The following is a 19,361-nucleotide window of genomic DNA, read 5'->3' on the forward strand; positions in this document are numbered from 1 at the left end:
ACCACGCAGCTCCGCAAACACTAAAGTTAGACAAATGACAAAAGCACAACACCAAAATGCTGGCAGCCAATAAAAGACCTATTGGCTTTGCGAATGCTTGTTTAAATATATAGTGCTTTCTATCCCCTCCCCCACAAAGAGTTGTAGGTGCGGTACCTGCGCTGATTTCTGGTGACCAAGACTTATTTTTTATCCTCCATCTTTGATCAATAGCAAGAGACAACGGGCGAAGGTACGAGTTAGAGAAAGATATAAAACAGTGATAAGGGAGAAAGCAGGGATGGGGAACGAACCTGCAAGAGAGAGAGTAGGGATGTGGTTGAAACAGGCATTAAGTCGAATCAAGATGAAGCAGACTTAGTGTTCAGCGACCCGTGCTTCTGCAGCGCCGACAGGCTCTCAAGAAAAGCTTTGGCCCCTGCACCTTTCCCCCCTTACACATGAAGCACCAAGTCTTGACTGCTCATCCGCTCTATCTAGAGGAAATTAAAACGTTAAAGGGAGAATCTTCAATAACAAATTGGAGTACAATAAGGTGGCCCTTGTTTGTCAGTGGTAAACTTATGCACTCAAAAAGAATAATGAGAGTAGAAGAGGCTTTTGATTTGAACAGGGGATAAATTAGGAAGATATCCTGGTGCCCATGCAGAGTTTCTCAGCAAGATACCATACACGTGAATAGACCAGAAAACCAGTCACACAAAAGCATAAACCACTGCCATAAGACAACCACTCTCACCAATTATGTACATAAGGAATACATTTCACAGAATTGAAGTTAAATACAAACCATGGAGAGGAATGCAGTTACGTCCTGGTGAAAAAGGAGATTGAATGTATGCAGTTCTGTTATCCCACTCATGAGGCAAAGAGAAAGACATTGCACCCACCGTCTGAGATACCTAATTTAAAAAAAACATGGCAAATCATGGGTTATTACAAAGTGACGCTCATGCACAGATGCTTAAAAACATTAATTTAAGCACACAATGTTCACATGTCAAATTGATGCATCATTCACAATCCTGGGTTGGCAAGAAATGTATGATCTTAGGTAAGCAACAGGCCAGAAGGGAAAAACTGCTTACCTGTATCTGTTGATCATTATGTTAGTGTCACCTACTTTGGAAGTACTGGAAGATCATAGAACGCATTTCCATACCCATCTTTAACCCCTTCAGTGCCACGCCCTTTCCCCCTCCTGTGCCGGGCGTTGCACTAGTGGGTGGGGTTCATGACGAGATAGTCTCGTCATGGGCACAGCGCAACCGTGCTCCATGACGAGACTATCTCGTCATGGGCACTGAAGAGGTTAAAAATAAATTGGAAATGCAATTACTGTGTTCTTACAATTCCACGCTCTAATGTTAGGGACCCCTAAGTTAATTTAGAAAAAAGACGCAGAGAATGGGTAAACTAGTTAAGAATCAAAAAAGGATTTCTTAATATATAGGGAAAATTGCTACTGCCAGGTAACGATTTTTTTGAGTTTTTAGTTTTAACATAGTAAAAATATAAACTTAACATCCACCCAACTTTAGGGTGCGATAATATGCCTGTGTGTACCACCAGCTCTTCCAGGTTTTTATTTTTAATAGAAGTCACATGTATGCTCTTGGACGTTCTGAAATCACCTAAATGATCCTGTTCTCCATTTAGACCTAGGCAGACTGATCCCCCTACAATTGGTTTCCTCAGCTGTTGAAGTATACTTGTGCATCTAGACTGTATCTGGGAGTATTTGGCAAAGATCCAGAAGTATTGTCTGGAGTGTCCATAAAGTCTTATCCTTGCTGTCAAATCCTTCAAAGGGCCCAAATGTGCTTTAGTCGTGATTGAATCGCAATTCTTCATTTCACTAGTAGCAAAGAGTGCACAGTTTCCTGTGGGGAGTGGGTCTTTCACATAGCCCTAGCAGAGTCACCAAAGGAGAAAATTGAATGCTACAGTTAGTTATGTTGGAAAGTTCCTGTAGTGTTTCCGACCAGATTTTTTTCATGTTCTTTTCAACCCCTAGCCGTGCCATGCTAAACTAAAAAACTCAGCACCCATTATTCCACATCGATGCATTTTGCATCTGCTCTGCTCGCAGCCCTAATTTATGTTGGGACTTTGGAGTATAGTGTACACTGTACAGAAATGTAAAGGAAAATGCTACTTACCAGTATGCATCTGTTCTTGGCATGTAGCGCTGCAGATCCGTACACTGTGCACAGATCACCATCTGGTGTTGGGCTCGGATGCTTGCACCTTGTTGTCTTGGGAGAAGTCTTTTGTAGTCATGTGATAGGTGACTCCTCCCTTGGACGATAGTGCTCATGGGCATCGACTCCATCCTCAGATTGTTTTTCGCCATGATGAGAAATGATGGAGTCAGTAAGAAATAGAAGAGATGTCCATGTGAATGTATCTAATTAAGATAATACTGGAACAGATACAGGTTACCGGGAGGTGGGTGGGAGTGTACGGATCTGCAGCTCTACATGCCAAGAACAGATGCGTACTGGTAAGTAGCATTTTCCGTTCGAGACATACGAGCTGCAAATCGTACACTGTGCATAGACTGTACAGCATTGTCTCCCTTAGCGGTGGTCACCTGTATCCGTTGCAGTAGTTTGAAAAAGTATTTTGAGAACGGCTTGGCCTACAGAAGCCTGTTGCTTAGCCTGCACGTCAACACAATAGTGTTTGGTGAAGGTGTGTGGTGTAGGCCATGTTGCTGCTTTACATATATCTAAGGGAATGTTCGCCAAGAATGCCATGGAAGCCCCTAGTTTGCGTGTTGAATACGCTCTAGGGGAAATTCTTAAAGTGCGTTTAGCCTTTTGGTAGCATATTTGAATGCATTTTACTATCCACCTCGTGATCCCAGCTTTGGAGATGGGGTTACCTCTATGAGGTGGGGAGAAGGCTACAAACAGTTGTTTTGTTTTTCGAATGGGTTTAGTCCTGTCAATGTAATAAATTAGTGCTCTTTTGCAGTCTAGTGTATGAAGAGCTCTCTCTGCTACGGAGTCTGGGTTTTGAAAAAACACCGGTACCTCAACTGATTGGTTAAGATGAAAAGCAGAGATGACTTTGGGAAGGAAGTTTGGATTTGTTCTGAGAATCACTTTGTTATGGTGTATTTTTAAGAATGGTTCTTGTATGGTTAAAGCCTGGATCTCACTTACTCTTCTGAGAGAGGTGATTGCGACAAGGAAGGAATATTCTACATACCAGTATGCATTTGTTCTTGGCATGTAGAGCTGCAGAGCCACACACTTAGGATAGTAGATACCCATCTGGTGTTGGGCTCGGATGCTTGCAGGTTGTTGTTGTCTTCGGAAGAAGTCTTTGGTCACGAGATCGGTGACTCCTCCCTTGGACGAAAGTGCACATGGGCATCAACTCCATCGTTAGATTGTTTTTCGCCGTGATGGGAAATGATGGAGTTTGTAGAAAAGAGAGAGATGTCCATGTGTGATAAGACAATGCTGGAACAGATACAGGTCCCGGGGAGGCGGGTGGGAGTGTGTGGCTCTGAAGCTCTACATGCCAAGAACAGATGCAAACTGGTAAGTAGCATATTCCATTCGAGGCATATGAGCTGCAGATCGCACACTTAGGATAGACTATATAGCAGTATCTCCCCTAGCAGTGGTCACCTGTATCGGTTGCAGCAGTTTGAAATGAAGTTTTAAGGACAGCCTGACCCACAGAAGTTTGCTGCTTTGCTTGCACGTCAACACAATAGTGTTTAGTGAAGGTGTGTGTTGTAGACCATGTGGCTGCCTTACTGTGAGAAAGTGGCTCTGTATATACTGTTCCTCAATAGGTACAGGGTGTACAGAGTCCACAGACCCCAAGGGTTTAACAGAGGTTAAAGTTAGATATAACCTTACTCTCTAAAGTGGTAGCTTGGTCGAGCAGTAAGGCAGTATCAGAGGACAGTGTAAAGCATTTGTTGTACACACTCAGTCAGCAAATGGTTCCACACTCTAGGCAAATGGTTTATATATAAAAAATATATGCTTGTTTTATTTTAGAACCAACACTTGGAATTAAAATATACTTTCTCGACAGGAGATGTTTCATATAGATACTTTTGTATATGCAATAGACTTTAGTAAACAGTTACAAGTAGTTGCAGTAGGCAACTATTTCTAAACACAACAATACATTGAGCTCAATGAAAAATTCAAGTTATTTGCAACAGATTACTTTTCAGATTACTTTTGTAACTCCAGGACTGGATCCTAGATTCAGTCCTGGGTCAGTTCTCAGAATCAAGTGATGAAAGTCGACTTAAGTACTGTAATGATTTTTAACTAATATTTAGCTATTTTAAAAGTTGACACAGAAAATATTTCAGAGAAAACAATCAATGATTCCCTATGGACAAAAATTCAGGTTATAGGTACAGTATGTTCTTGTTACTTTTGTAATCCAGTACTGGGTGCCTAGACTCAGTACTGGGACCTTTATCCAAAACAGGTAAGTAATTACGTTTTCAGATATTATACGATTTTTGAAGAATATTTAAAGATTGCAGAAATCGACACTTAGAAGAAATTTCACAGAAGAACAGTCAATGGTTTCCTATGGACGAAAATTGAGTTAAGGGTAAGTACAGTTGTGGGTATTTTTCAGACTCCGTGCTGGGCACCAAGATCCAGCACTGGGAGTTCACCTAAGAGCAGGTGAGCAAATTCGTTTTTGTCACTCGGCTGATTTTTGGTGAATATTTGAAGATTTGAAAAGTCCACACAGAAGAAATTTCAGGAAAAAGCCAGTCAATGTTACCCTATGAGGAAAATAGAGTTTGCGGTTTAAGGGTAAGTACTCGACTGGCAGAGTTGAGGTTCTGGGCACAGACTCAGGGGTCTCCCAGGGTCAGGTAGGTACAGTTGGTTCCCCCTCAGCGGCTCTAGGGCGGCCGGGTGCAGAGAGAGTTAGGCCCAATGTGATCCTATGACGGATGGGGGGGCCTTGTTTGGTGGCTGCTGTCTGGCAAGCCACGCGGCTGTGGAAGCTGGGCTCCTGGTCACTTACTCAGGGCAAGTGGGGAAGTAAGTAGGCGTCGAGGTTTCACTGCCAGGGCCACTCGGGCGGCTGGGTGCAGAGGGCTTTTGAGCCTTCGGGCGCTCAATGGATTTCAATGGGAAATCTCTGGTTTGGAAAAAGACTGCAAGCTCGGGGACGAGGACTCTTCAGGTGCCACCACCACTTCGAGAGGTAAGTTGGGTAGTTGGAGGATAGGTAGGTACCCCGGGATTGGACACAGAGGGCCGTGGGGCGCCGGGTACAGGGGTGCCTTTTGGTGTTGGAAAATCTTACCCTCTGTTGATCGCGGTTGGGGTGGCACACTGTTCTGAGGCTGCAGGCTTCTTCAGGATTGTCGAGGGGGTTCCTTGGGTGCCGGACTCGGGGTCACAGTCGCCATGGGGTCGTCCTCGTGGGTTTAGGTCACTCCGGCACCGGCCAGGCTTGGCTGGTGCAGAGTGGGCTGGGATCGCGGTTCCGGGCTGCTGCCAGGGGTTAAAGGTAGTTTTTGAGTAGAGCCTCTACTCATGGGAGTCCCAGGGGATCAGAGTTCAAAGGTAGCCAGGTCCTCCGGGGTTTCTGAGTTAGCTGGCCACAAGAGATGCCGGGTTTGGAGCAGGTTCGAGGTCGACAGGCCGGTAGGGCTGGGGCCAAAGCAGTTGGTGTCTCCCTCTCCTTCGCAGCTGCAGGGCAGGTCTTCTTTTCTTCTTGCTCTTCTTGTAATTTCGGAATCTGGGGAAGGAAGGTTCAGGGTGCCCCTAAATACTAGATTTAGGGGCGTTACAGGTAGGTGAAGGGCAGGGACCAATGGGTCCCCGTCCTGGGGTAGGTACACCCCCTATCCTGCCTCTCTCCTGTGGGAGGGGGGCAGTAGCCTAGTCCTGATAGGGTAGGGCTCCCCATCTTCAAGATGGCGGGAGCCCGGAGATGTGCTTCACCTCGCCTCCCCCACCTGAGGGGTGGGGTTGACAGGCTGGCACATCCCCTGTCCTTATTTGGGGTGTTCGGCCAAAGCTTCCCGCCAGAGTGGGGGATTGCAGGGGCCTGGGGAAGCTCACAGTGGCGGCATGCCTTTGAAGCTTCCCCCTGCCCATTCTGGGGAGGATATTTAGCACCTCGCCCAGGATGTGCATTGTTGCAGGACCAGGAGAGCAAGGGCTCTCCCACCCAGGGGTCCAGCAACATGTCTGCTGGGTGGCAGCCTAGGCAGCCTCAGAGCAGACGTGGATTCGTAGGTTAGCTTTCAGGGGGCACCTCTAAGATGCCCTCTGGGGTGCTGGGTACATTAAATCCCACACTGGCATCAGTGTGGGTTTAATGTGCTGAGAAGTTTGATACTAAACTTCCCGGTCTTTAGTGTTGCCACTATGGTGCTGTGGAGCTCGTGTTTGACGAACTCTCAGCACCATGTACTCTTAAATGGCAGCACTGCACTTACAGGGCTCAGGAATTGACCTGGGCACTGTAGGGGCACAGGGCTCCTGCTCCTGTGCCCACATCATTGGCTTAAGGCACCCAGCTAGAGGGGTGACGGATGTATGCCATGGCAGTGTAGGTGATGAGCATGGCACACAGGGATGTGTGCCATGTCGACTTTGTTTTGGTCTTGCACCCAAACACTCAACCTGCAAAGGCAGTGTGTGTGTGTAAGGGTACAGGGCCTCTAAGGGTGGCACAAGGTGTGCTGCAGCTCTTTGAGGCCTTCCTTGGTTACAAAGCCCTGGGTACTTAGGGTACCATTGACTAGGGGCTGACATGTGGCCAGGGTTTGCCAATTTGGGTTTGGTTTGTTTTAGGGAAGGAACATAGGCCCTGGGCACCTGATTGGCAGGAGTCCAGGGCACACTCAGTACATTCAGCAATTCAGCAAAAAGTGGTGGCATACCATGCAAGAAAGATGTCACTTTCTCACACTTACAAATATCTTCTAAGGAAATGTTTCCTAAGAATGCCATGGAAGCCCCTATTTTGCGTGTGGAATGCGCTCTAGGGGGAACCGTTAGTGTGCGTTTAGCCTTGTGATAGCATATTTGGATACATTTAACTATACACCTAGCTATCCCAGATTTGGAAATGGGGTTGCTTTTATGTGGTGGAGAGAAAGCAACAAACATTTTTTTTGTTTTGCGGAATGATTTGGTTCTGTCAATGTAGTAAAGAAGGGCTCTTTATACGTCTAGGGTATGAAGAGCTCTTTCAGCTACCGAGTCTGGATTTGGGAAGAACACTGGTAACTCTATTGATTGGTTAAGATGGAACGGAGATATGACTTTTGAAAGGAATTTCGGATTTGTTGTAAGTACCACTTTGTTATGGTGTAATTGTAAGAATGGTTCTTGTATGGTTAAAGCCTGGATTTCACTTACCCTTCTGAGGGATGTGATAGCGATAAGGAAAGCCACTTTCCATGTGAGGAACTGTAGTTCGCATTTACGGAGAGGTTCAAATGGGGGTTCCATGAGCCTAGTAAGAACAATGTTTAGATTCTACACTGGAGAGGTTAGTAATGTGGGAGGAATAATCCTTTTTAGTCCTTCCATGAAGGCTTTGATCGCAGGTACTCTAAAGAGTGACAAGTGTTGTCTATTTTGTAAGTAGGCTGCTAATACTGCTAGGTGGAGACGTATGGATGAGTATGTCAAATTATATCTTTGCAAGTGCAGTAAGCAACAAATGATGTCCTGGATGGATGCATCCAGTGGGTTTATGATTGTTAGAGCAATAAATGGCGAATCTTTTCCATTTTGCAGCATAGCAGGCTCTAGTGGTAGGTCTTCTGGCCTCTTTCATAATATTCATGCAGTCTGGGGGCAGGTTGAGGTAACCGAACTCTAGGACTTCAGGAGCCAGATCGCCAGATTCAGTTGACTTGGATCTGGGTGTCTGATTTCTCCATGGTTCTGGGTTAATAAGGACGGGAAGAGACGCAGTGTTTGGTGTGGAACTAGCGAGAGTTCCAGTAGTGTTGGGAACCAGGGCTGGCATGCCCATGTGGGAGCTACTAGGACCAGTTTGAGAGACTGTTTCATGAGCTTGCATACCACTAATTGAATGAGTGGGAGAGGCGGAAAAGCTTACGCAAATCTGCCTGACCAGTTCATCCATATTGCATTGCCCTTTGACTCCGGGTGGGGAAACCTGGCGTCGAAGGTTGGGCATTTTGCGTTTTCGTGTGTGGCGAACAGATCTATGTCTGGTTGGCCCCATTGTTGGAAAAAGGGCAGGAGGACTTGGGTATGTAGTTACCATTTGTGGATCTGTTGAGTTTGTCGACTTAACAGATCGGCAATTTGATTGTGAACCCCTGGAAGGTGTTCTGCAAGTAGGTATATGTTCTGGGGAATGGCCCATCTCCAAATGTTCTGTGCGAGCTTGGACAGCTGGAGAGAATGTGTGCCTCCTTGTTTTTGTATGTATTACATGGCTGTCATGTTGTCTGTCCGTATGAGGACGGTTTTGTTCTGGAGATGTAGTTGGAATGATTTTAGTGTATGGGAATGTGGAAGTAGGCGTCCTTGAGATCTAGTGTGGTAAGGAAATCGCCTTGTTTCAGTAGTGGGAGCACTTGTTGAAGAGTGATCATATGGAAATTATCTGACTGTATATAAAGATTGAGGGGTCTGAGGTCGAGTATTGGTCTTAGAGTCCCATCCTTCTTGGGGATTAGGAAATATAGTGAGTAAACCCCTGTTTGTTGGTGCTGTAAGGGAACTGGCTCTATTGTGTGCTTTTGAAGCAGTGAAAGAACCTCTTGTTTTAAGAGTGTAAGGTATTCCGTGGACATTGGACGTTGTTTGGGTGGTATGGTGGGTGGGGTTGCTGTAAGTTCCAGGCAGTAACTATACTGGATAATTTGTCTTACCCACTTGTCTTTTGTGATGGAGTCCCAGACAGGTAGGAACTGTGAAAGTCTTCTCCCGACCGGAGTGGAATGGAGTGGAGCGAAGTCACTGTTTATTAGTGGGGGAGGCACGTGTGTTGTTGTTACCTCGGCCTCTCCCTTTGTTATTTCCCCTGTATCCGCCTCTAAAATATCCTCTGTTGGGGGATGTTTGCGTGGTTTTTTCGTAGGAAGAGGAGGTGGTCTCTTCCAATGTTTTTGGATGCTCCTCTATAAAAGGAGCGACGAAAGGAACCAAGTGTGGGTGGAGACTGTAATGCCCCCATGGATTTAGCAGTCTCCGTGTCTTTTTTCATCTTCTCTAGAGTGGTGTCTACAGCCGGTCCAAAAAGTTGTTCCTGATTGAACGGCTGATTGAACCTCCTGTTTAAAGCCTGAAATACGTAGCCAGGCATATCGTCTGAGTAGCACACTAGTGTTAATGGACCTAGAGGCTGTGTCAGATGCATCAAGGGGACACTTGATTGAGGCGTTGGTTATTAATTTGCCCTCTTGAATTAAGTCATTTGCCTGGGTTTTGTACTGATCAGGTAAGTGTTGTAATAGGGTTTCTAGTCTGTCACAGTGAGCCTTATCATACCTAGCAAGTAATGCTTGGGTGTTGGCTATGAGCCAGTGATTGGCTGCTTGGGAAGCAACTCTCTTGCCAGAGGCATTTAACAACTTAGATTCCTTATCCGGAGGTGGTGCGTCACCGGAGGTTTGAGAGTTGGCGTGTTTCCGAGCGTTAGTTACCACTAGTGAGTCTAAGGGTAGCTTCCCTTTGATGTAGATGGGATCATCGGGGGCAGGTTTATATTTTTTCCCAATCCTGGGATTGAGAATTCTAGCTCTCACTGGGTCTTTGAATATGTCAGGGGCATGTTTAATGACCCCTTTTGGCACTGGTAGTATTTGGACAGTCTTCTGTGACTGTTCGAAGGTGTCTAGAAGGAAATCCTCGTCTGCAGGGTCTGAATTCATGTGAACACCATGGTAGACAGAAGCTGTATTAACTAGCTGACCAAAACCAATGTTGTCATCTGGGGGAGATGGTTTTGTTGGATATGGCTGTGGTTCAGGGAGGTCTGGGGGATATATTGGGTCATCCTGATCATCCCAATCGTCCTGTGGTGTGTCTGTGTCATCATCAGGGTCAGGGAAAGGGTCATTGTTACCTTCCCCACCCCTTAAATCATCATTATCATCATACTGTGGTGGTGAATGTGGTGGAAGTTGTAGAGGCGAGACAGGTTTAGGAGGAAGAACAGGAGAAAAGAATCTTATAGGTGAAGTGGCACAGTCTTTTTTCTTTACAGGCACTGCAGGAGTGTCTGGTGTGTCCAGCTTCCTCTTCTTGTGTGGGGTCTATATGTGAGATAAAGTGCCATCTTTCTTGCATGGTATGCCCCCACTTTTTGCTGAATTTACTTTGACTGAGTGTGCCCTGGACTCCTGCCAATCAGGTGCCCAGGGCCTATGTTCCTTCCCTAAAAACCTAAAACCCAAATTAGCAAACCCTGGCCACATGTCAGCCCCTGGCAAATGGTACCCTAGGTACCCAGGGCCTTGTGACCAGGGAAGGCCTCTAAGGGCTGCAGCACTCATTGTGCCACCCTTAGAGGCCCTGTACCCTAACACACACACACTGCCCTTGCAGACTGAGTGTCTGAGTACAAGACAAAACAAACAGTCGACATGGCACACATTCCTGTGTGCCATTCCCACCACCTACACTGCCCTGGCATACATCAGCCACCCCTCTAGCTGGGTGCCCTATGCCAGTGGTGTGGGCGCAGGAGCCCTGTGCCCCTACAGTACCCAGGTCCATTCCTGGGCACTGTAAGTGCAGTGCTGCCATTTAAGAGTACATGGTGCTGAGAGTTCATCAAACACGAACTCCACAGCACCAGCTTGCAGTCTTTTTCTAAACCGGAGATTTCCCATTGTAATCAATTGAGCGCCCGAAGGCTCAAAAGCACCCAGCACCCAGCCGCCCGAGTGGCCCTGGCAGTGTAACCTCTACATCAATCTACTTCCCCACTTGCTCTGAGTAAGTGACCAGGAGCCCAGCTCCCACAGCCGTGTGGCCTGCTAGTCAGCAGCCACCAACCAAGGCCCCCCTACCTCTCATAGGATAACATTGGGCCTAACTCTCTCTGCACCCGGCCGCCCTTATGCCGCTGAGGGTGAACCAACTGTACCTACCTGACCCTGGGAGACCCCTGAGTCTATGCCCAGAACCTTAACTCTGCCAGTCGAGTACTTACCTTTAAACCGATAACTCAATTTTCTCCATAGGGTAACATTGACTGGCTTTTCCTGAAATTTCTTCTAAGTGTGGACTTTTCAAAACTTAAAATATTCACCAACAAGCATTTGAAATGCAATAGGTCTCGCCTTTGCATAAGTTTGAGCTATTGGCATTGTAAATGACAATGCCTTTTATTTATGTGTTTTGAAAACCTGCAAGCGGTGCGTAAACACGCACTTTGTACTTATAGTCGTTGCTTACGAGAAGCAAGGCTGGCAGTAACTGCGCCTCTTTTATTGCCAGCCTTGGTTCTCGTAAGCAAAGACTATAAGTGCAAAGTGTGTGTTTACGCACGCTTGCAGGTTTTCAAAACACATAAATGAAAGGCATTGTCATTTACAATGCCAATAGCTCAAACTTATGCAAAGGCGAGACCTATTGCATTGCAAATGCTTGTTTATGTTCTGCTCTGGTAGCCCAAGGAGCATGACTCATGTTTCTTCTGGCAAACCCAGCTGTCTTGCGAACTAACCGAGGAAAAATGATCAACTCACTTGAAGTTGTACATCCGGGTCCTGAGATGGACTAGACTTAGGTTCCGTTATTATAAATGTGTACTTCAGTGGTATTTTACGCCATATAAGCTGCATAGTGGCCTGTGCCCAAGTGATTCTTGTTGGAGGTGTAAAAAACCAGCGTGTGATGTTATACATGTCCTCTGCTGGTCCCTTATTCTTGCTTCCTACTGATCTGCCACATGGTGGGCATTTCCTGATATCTAGTGACTACTTTTTTTCACGGATCACCTAGTTTGGCCATGCTGCACGAATATCTGACATTAAGTGTGTTACTCCGCACTGGGGTAAGTGGATAGCATCCCTCACTCACACAAATGTTTCAGTAGGACAGGCTCTGGTGATATCATAATCCACGAGGCTGTGTAGTTTATAAGTGTCACGAGAACTCTGAGATGGTAATATAGGACCATCTTATACACGGCACCCATTATGTATTTTATGTGTTAAGTGCTTGTTTTGCATCAGTTAGATTGAAAAGGCAGATTTCCTCAAACTGCACTAAACAGTGGTCACAGATCGGTATTAGAATATTTAGGCTTTGCTTTCTTTTCTTGAATAAATCATTAAAAAACAATTGCCAGTGTCGAGGGCCAGTGGTTATAGGCGATTCCGTGACTGCATCATTTATAATCTGTAATATACGTCTATATGTTGCATGAACAAATGGATATTCTTGAGTGCATATTTAGATATGCAGCTTCCTCCTCCTCCTTCTTCCTACTTCACCTCACTCTCCCTGCTGTTCTATGTTTTAGACGTCATGACGAGAAATTGTATGGATTTGTGTAAAGCTTGCATGCAAGCTTGACTAATCCGTACTTTACAAGGTTTCCAGTTTTGTACTACTTTTAAAACTCCTGTACCAGTTACCAGTTGCGGTGTTGGCTCCTTACGTTCTCCACAAGCTTGTTAAACAGTGCCACTCATGCGGTCTGTTCATTGGCCATACACTGCCTGCCCATGGGTTCTAAGCTACCTTGCACAGCTCCAAGGCTCAGTCTCATCACACTGTCTATCCAAGTGCCCAAACATACCCTACATGATCTCTCCATGTGGCCCAGGCCCCTCACACAGTCTGTCTGTGACTCCCGAGACCTCATTAAGGTCAAGGAGCCGAGATCCCTCCCACTCTGTCCAGCAGTTCATCGCTACTCCACATCGTACATAATCCTCAAGCCCTTCAACACATTGGGGTCCATGTAACCAAAGCTACCTCATACTCTCAGCCAGGAACATCTTAGACTGCATATGGCTATACTAGACGCTACTCACACTGACCGTTCATATGTCTCAAACTTAGGTAGGTAAACGTGCCAAGATGATGGGCAAGCAGGTTTTATATTTAATAATTGTATTCTTTTAATTAACAATAGAGACACTTGAATGTAATGGTTGTACTGTGTTTAATATAACAAAGTTTTATGGTTGACATGGGTAGGCCCAGGACCGGCTTTAGGGCAGTGCGACTGGTGTGGCCGCACTGGGCGCTAGCCTATGGAGAGGGTGCTGACCTCAGGGGGGCGCTGTGTTTAACAATAACTTATGATTGAAGAGATGAGGGGCACTTGTGCCCTGTGGAAGTGATAGAATCAGAGGAGGAGGTCATTGGGTGTGGGGGCGCCAAAACTGATTGTCGCATCGGGTGCCACCAGCGCTAGAGCCGGCGATGGGTAAGCCTAGTCTTGTTTTCAATTGCACGTGGCAAGTTCCACCTTGCAGTGACTGCCTTGTCTTCTCTTACTCTGCTGTGCACCGGGAAATCTCTAATGTGGCCTTAATGATTTGATTAATTGCACAAGATAACATTTTTAAATGCATTATTTTGTATTCATGTTGTTCCTGAGGAAAGGATATAGGATTTCAATTGTATACAATTAAAGGCCTTTCCATCGGCCGAGCCAAGGTGTTGTTTATATGTGGAATGTGCTTTTGTTGTAGGGCATAATACCAGATTATTCAATAGATGTAGAAAAAGGCATTTTTCCACGTGATCTGTTTTCTGTTTTACTATTGGATAGAAATAAGCAACTTTTTTGCCGAACCACAGTGACGCTACGATTTTTCTGTCAAAGTGTAGAAAAACTCAAGATTTGGGAAGGGAGCCAAGTTCTTACTATAGAGGCAGACTTCATGTAAAGCCTTTTATTGTTTTGCACCCTCAATATTTTCCTATTCTTTTTCGCCTGCTAATTTGTCCAGTCCATAAGACTGTATGATCTTTGACTCCTATTGCTTTGGACGAAACCATGTTCGGTTCTGACAATTTACGAGATAAGGACTCCGTTTCCACTGTAAATGCCGATTTACATGTATTTGCCTTTTGAGTATTATTAATTGATTGACTAAATGTTATATTTTACCTTCTGTAGTGACTTATTACATTTTAAATTGACAGTCATGATTTGCACTTCGAACCTTGTCTCCTACGAATGTACCAGTGTGGCTTCTCTGGGTTTACATGCTTTTATGTTAAAGGCCCTGGTCTTTAAAAACTCATACATAGCTCCTATCCATCAATCGGCCCTCTTGCTATAAAAAGCACCATGAATGGGACTCAAGGCGTCTTGGTTGCCATGTTGATGTATTGAAAAAGCGACCTAAGAAAATGGAAAATTTTCGGTTCCAACGGCAACATGCATCAAAATGAAATTAGCTCTTGTATCTCATCAGAGGTTAAAAGAATATCAAAATGCTAGAGTTGAGAAGTTACGCAGTCCCCCACCCTCGCTTATCGGAAGCGAGTATGAGGAGGTTGTATATCTGCTTTTCATAGCCATGGGAACGCGGGTGGGACCAGCGGGCACCCAGGAAGCAAATCTCGAACATTCTCCACATGGCGTGTCTGTCCTCTGGGACCCGCACCGCGACGCCATACCTTGGAGTTTACCCTACCCCTGTCCATAGCTGCCAAGGTTTCAAATTGCTAATGTGTGACATTTTCATAATTTCACTGTAATTATGAGTGACATTCAAGAACTATGAGTGACACGTTCTCGCAATCAAAAATCAACACCAATTTGAGGAACAAAAAAACACTAATACGATCTTACAACTGCTTCAAAGCACCAGAAACCGAGGCCGCCACGTGCTTTCTCCTGCACCACTACATTTACAAGTATGTTTGCGGCAATTACTTCTCCACAACTGGGAAGAAACATGAAACTGGAAAGCTAGCACCAAAAGAGAAGAGGATGAAAGTACACTTCAAGAATCCAAGAGGCAAGATGAACTGTAGCTCACAAACTGGCCTAGAAACGCACTTACATATTTATAGTTTTTGTAAGATCCATTGTAGGCATGTTGTTATCTGTCTAGCACATTATGCAACTTAAGACGAAATTATTGTCCACTAGATTGTAATTACATTCTGACATACTGAGGGGCTGAAAGTATCGAGCAAGGGCGGGTCGGGTCAGGATAAAGGAGTGGGCACCTTTGTCAATGGCTTGGAAAATGTACTGAGGGCTGGGGTAGGAGCAGTGGCAGAAGAGGGTGTTAGTGTGGGCAGCAGTATAAGAGATGGAATGTGACCAGGCCGAGCCAGGTTCACCGCTCATCCATCAGCTGCCACCGAGCCATTCACAGGCAGTTCTCCTGACGGGCAGCGAGCCACCGGAGGCATGTGGCAGAGCACTCCGCACACCAAGTGCTTCCAGAGCAAGAGTCTGCCCGACAGAGACCGGGGCAGCCAGTGCCAGTGTGGGCGGAGGGAGGAGTCCGGAAGCAGTGGACGTGAATAAAAGGTCTCTACTGGTCTTTCACAAGCACAGTTCTGTCTCTCTCTATCTGCGGGTTTACGTACAGGCCAGTCTGCACGCAGTAGGTATTTCCCTAGGACACACGCAGCATAAGAATCATTTAAAAAAGCAAAGGCGCTTCAGAACTACTGTCATTCACACTCGCATTCGGGAGCCCAATAGATCTTCGCATTACCAAATTAACACACTGTATACACTTGGCGAGTCCCCGAGCCACTGCAGTGGGTGTACCGCGCTGGTGCAGCGGCCGCCTTCCCAGTCCGGTCCTGGCCTCGGCAGCGTCACTCCCTCTGCAATTTGCGGTGGGGTGACGGTCATCATCATTTAACAATTACTGCAACCATGGTGGTTCTTGCAGTGCTGCCATGATGTGCTCCAATCACCTAAGAGCCTCCCACTAACAACTTTCGAAAACGTGTATTTTGAGGGTCATTTCTTGCCCGCTTGGTGGCGTAATTGCTACCTGTGCCCGTTCTAATTGGGGGCCGCACTCCGGTGGCGACTTGCTGTTCCCTACGCGGTGGTTAGTTCAATGTTTCAGCGCGGCATTGGTAGGGTCGGGTCGCTTGCCCTCCCGGCTGAATGCAGCTTATTTGTACAAAGGCAGCTGCTGCTGTCGACCTCTATATGCGCCTATTTATTTAATAGAGCGTCACGCGGCGCTGTGAGGTCATTCATTGCATTGGGGGTTGTGCCATACAAAGGTGCGGGTTGCAGGGGAAATACCCGCAGTTTAGGAGATTGGCGTAGATTTGCTCATCAGTTTAGCTTGTGTTGTAGTTAAAAAAAAAATAGTGCTCTGCGTGGCTCCTATATAAATTTGGAATGGCCATGTCTCGGTACGTGTAATGCTACAACGTTTTTCTCACAAACGTAATTATGGTGGCTATGAAGATTACTACCCGGAGGTCGCAACGGTCTGCCGTTCTCTACAAGACTTTTCCTGTAAACATTTGGACTTCAGCAGCCCTTTAAAAACAAGCACACCACTGCCTTTCTCCGAGGCGAAGCAGAAATGCCTCGGAGAAAGGCAGCGGCGCTTTCGGATTCGGGGGCTTGTTCTCCTCTTGCCATTGGCTGGAGGAGATAATTAGAAAAGTAGCAAAAAACACGCCCCCGAATCCGAAAAGGACGGGGCCTGTTCGGAGAGACGAACCTCTTCTCCAATGGCTGGCCAGCATTCAAGAGGCCAGCCAATGGAGAAGAGGGGCGGGTTCAAGCCCCTCTTCTCCAAGTCATTAAATCTCGGAGCGAGACTGCGCAAGCGCAGCCTTCGTGCCGAGACCTAAAAATCAGCTGAGTAACGAAAACACTCACCTGCTCTTAGGTGAGCTCCCTGTGCTGGATCTTGGTGCCCAGCACTGACTCTGAAAAATACTTACAACTGTACTTACCAGTAACCCAATTTTCTCCCATAGGAAATCATTGACTGTTTTTCTGTGAAATTTCTTTTAAGTGTCAATTTCTGCAAACTTTAAATATTCCTTAAAAATCGTATAATATCTGAAAACGTAATTACTCACCTGTTTTGGATAAAGGTCCCAGTACTGAGTCTAGGCACCCAGTACTGGATTACAAAAGTAACGAGAACAGACTATACCTACAACTTGAATTTTCTGCCAAAGGGAATCATTGACTGTTTTCTAGGAAATATTTTCTAAGTGTCAACTTTTAAAATAGCAAAATATTGTCTAAAAATCATCACAGAAATTAAGTCGACTTTTATCACTTGATTCCAAGTATTGACCCAGGGCTGAATCTAGGATCCAGTCCTGGAATTCCAAAAGTAATCCTAAAAGTAATCTGTGGCAAATAACTTGAAACTTCCATTGAACTCAATGCATTATTGTGTTTAGAATTGTGTTGCCTATTGCAACCACTTGTAACTTTCTACAAAAGTCAATTGCATATTGCAAAAGTATTTAGATAAAACATCTCATTCTGAGAAGGAATATGCTACTTACCAGTATGCATCTGTTCTTGGCATGTAGAGCTGCAGATCTATACACTTTTGCATAGATCGCCATCTGGTGTTGGGCCGGATGTTTGCAGTTTGTTTTTCTTCTTGGATAGTCTTTGGAAGTCACGAGTTCGGTGACTCCTCCTTTGGTCCGTACTGCGCATGGGCTTCGGCTCCATCCTCAGATTGTTTTTCGCCAGCAGGGAAAAGATGGAGCGTAGGGATAATAGTGAAGAAACCCATGTGTGTTGTATCTAAATAAGATAGCCTGGAACGGATACAGGTAGCCAGGGAGGCGGGTGGGCGTGTATAGATCTGCAGCTCTACATGCCAAGAACAGATGCATACTGGTAAATAGCATATTCCGTTCGAGGCATATGAGCTGCAGATTATACACTTTTGCATAGATTATATAGCAGTACCCAACCTTAGCGGCGACCACCGGTATCCGTTGCAGTGGTTTGAAATAGTGTCTTTAGTACAGCCTGGCCCACACTAGCTTGTTGTTTAGAGTGCACGTCTACACAGTAATGTTTTGTGAAGGTGTGCAGTGTTGACCATGTGGCTGCTTTGCAGATGTCATCTAAGGGTATGTTCCCTAGAAAAGCCATAGAAGCCCCTATCTTTCTTGTAGAGTGGGCTTTAGGTGGAACAGATAATGTTCTTTTTGCTTTTTGATAGCAAATTTGTATGCACTTTACAATCCACCTAGCTATCCCTGATTTAGAGATGGGGTTGCCTTTATGCGGTGGAGAGAAGGAGACAAACAACTGTTTAGTATTTCTGAAAGATTGCGTTCTTTGTATGTAGTACAGTAAAGCCCTTTTAACATCGAGTGTATGTAGAGCCCTTTCCGCAACAGATTGGGGTTGCGAGAAAAAAAACGGTAATTCCACCGATTGATTAAGATGGAAGGGGGAAATGACCTTGGGCAGAAATTTTGGATTTGTGCGAAGTATCACCTTGCTGTGATGTATCTGTAAAAAGGGTTCCTGTATAGTGAACGCTTGTATCTCACTAACCCTTCTAAGGGAAGTGATAGCTATGAGGAAAGCTGTTTTCCAAGTGAGGAACTGTAGCTCACATTTATGCATTGGTTCGAAAGGCGGACCCATTAGCCTTGTAAGAACTACATTTAGATTCAATACAGGGGAAGGTGGAGCCCTGGGTGGAATTACTCTTTTAAGACCTTCCATAAAGGCTTTAATAGCAGGCACTCTGAACAGTGATAAATGCTGTCTGTTTTGTAGATAAACAGCAATTGCTGCTAGGTGTAAGCGTATAGATGAATATGCCAGGTTACACCTTTGAAGATGGAGCAGATAGCATATGATGTGCTGTATGGATGCATCTAAGGGGTCAATTGTATTGTTACGGCAGTAAACAACAAATCTCTTCCACTTTGCGGCATAGCATGCTCGAGTGGTAGGACGTCTGGCTTCCCTGATAATGTTCATGCAATCAGGGGGAAGGTTAAGGTATCCAAATTCTAAGATTTCAGGAGCCAGATCGCTAGGTTGAGCTGAGCTGGGTCCGGGTGCCTGATTTCTCCATGGTTCAGGGTTAGGAGGCATGGGGACAGGTGCAGCTTTTGGTGTGGTACCACTGAGAGCTGTAATAGTGTGGTGTACCACGGCTGCCTGGCCCATGTTGGAGCTACCAGAATGAGTGTGAGGGAGTGCTGTTGTAGCTTCCTTACCACTAATGGAATTAGCAGGAGAGGTGGAAAGGCGTATGCAAATTTGCCTGACCAGTTCATCCAGATCGCATTGCCTTTGGACAATGGGTGTGGGTATCTGGCGGCGAAGCTTGGGCATTTTTTGTTTTCGTGGGTGGCGAAGAGGTCTATCTGAGGATGCCCCCACTTGTGGAAGAATGGGTGAAGAACTTGTGGATGCAGTTCCCA

General features: G+C 45.7%; 1 protein-coding gene across 1 annotated transcript in view; it reads right to left on the reverse strand.

Annotated features, from left to right (window-relative positions):
- The window catches only part of LOC146866934 (lysine-specific demethylase 5B-like), a 455,791-nt gene that overhangs the window by 107,233 nt on the left and 329,197 nt on the right, over positions 1 to 19,361 (reverse strand). The window contains exon 9 of the mRNA XM_085603266.1: positions 791 to 902. The gene's annotated coding sequence lies outside the window, so the exon portion shown is untranslated. The remainder of the gene's footprint in view (positions 1 to 790; positions 903 to 19,361) is intronic.

Source organism: Triturus cristatus, chromosome 1_2 (genome assembly GCF_964204655.1).
Source record: "Triturus cristatus chromosome 1_2, aTriCri1.1, whole genome shotgun sequence".
NCBI classification, from domain to species: domain Eukaryota; kingdom Metazoa; phylum Chordata; class Amphibia; order Caudata; family Salamandridae; genus Triturus; species Triturus cristatus.